Source organism: Gossypium hirsutum, chromosome A12, assembly GCF_007990345.1.
Source record: "Gossypium hirsutum isolate 1008001.06 chromosome A12, Gossypium_hirsutum_v2.1, whole genome shotgun sequence".
Classification (NCBI taxonomy): domain Eukaryota; kingdom Viridiplantae; phylum Streptophyta; class Magnoliopsida; order Malvales; family Malvaceae; genus Gossypium; species Gossypium hirsutum.
Genome location: NC_053435.1, coordinates 96,920,908 through 96,921,937, shown reverse-complemented (window position 1 = coordinate 96,921,937; position 1,030 = coordinate 96,920,908).

Here is a 1,030-nt window from a genome sequence, read left to right as displayed (position 1 = left end):
GTTGCCCCAGCATTCTTTAACCCGATGGCATCACCTTGTAGCAGAACGTTCCCCACATTGTTATGAAGGTAGTTTTCTCCATATCCTCAGAGCCATCTTGATCTGATTATACCCGAGATCCATCCATGAAAGAAAACAATGAATGTTTTGCTGTGTTGTCCACCAACGTGTCAATATGCGGTAAGGGAAAATTATCTTTTAGGCTTGCTCGATTCAGGTCACGATAATCCACGCACATTCGTACTTTTCCATCTTTCTTTGGTACCGGGACTATGTTAGCCACCCATTCTGGATATTTGGAGGCTTGTAGGAGCCAGCGTCAAATTGCTTCTTGACTTCCTCTTTTATTTTCAACAGCATTTCGGGCCTCATCCGTCTTAATTTTTGCTGGATGGGCTTGCATTCTGGCTTTAATGGGAGCTTATGGACCACTAATCTTCATCTAGCCCTGGCATGTCCTGGTATGACCACGCGAAAACATCTTTGTATTCGCGGAGTAAAGTGATCAACTACGCCTGTACTTTCTGAATAGAGTCCCATCTTCACTTCTTGTTTCCTCTCTCAGTGCTCAAATTTATTGTTTCTACAGATTCTTCATGAAGCAGAACCTGTTTATCCTCTTGTTCCACCATTCTTAACAATTCAGGAGACGAGACATAATCTTCAGCATTTTCTTCGGCTTCAATTCTCCTAAGCAACAGCCTTCTCAATCAATTTCAGATTCGTAACGGGCTTATTCATGTCGTCATATCTGAGCACCTGAAAGTTGAATGGAAAGGAAGCTATCGGGGGACATCCAAGTATTGGAAACAACAAACAAAATGTTATGTCATGGCAATGAGGCAAATGTAAGGATAGGCTATGAAATGAGAAAATGATTATGAAATTAGTGATAATGCGAAAATCATGACAAAATACATCTTCATTGAAATTCATTTAATGATAAAGAGCGAATGCAACTCTTACAAAAGAACTTTATATCTAGGCACAATAGAAGGATGTTGCATTCTTGAAGGCTTTACTCTAGAGC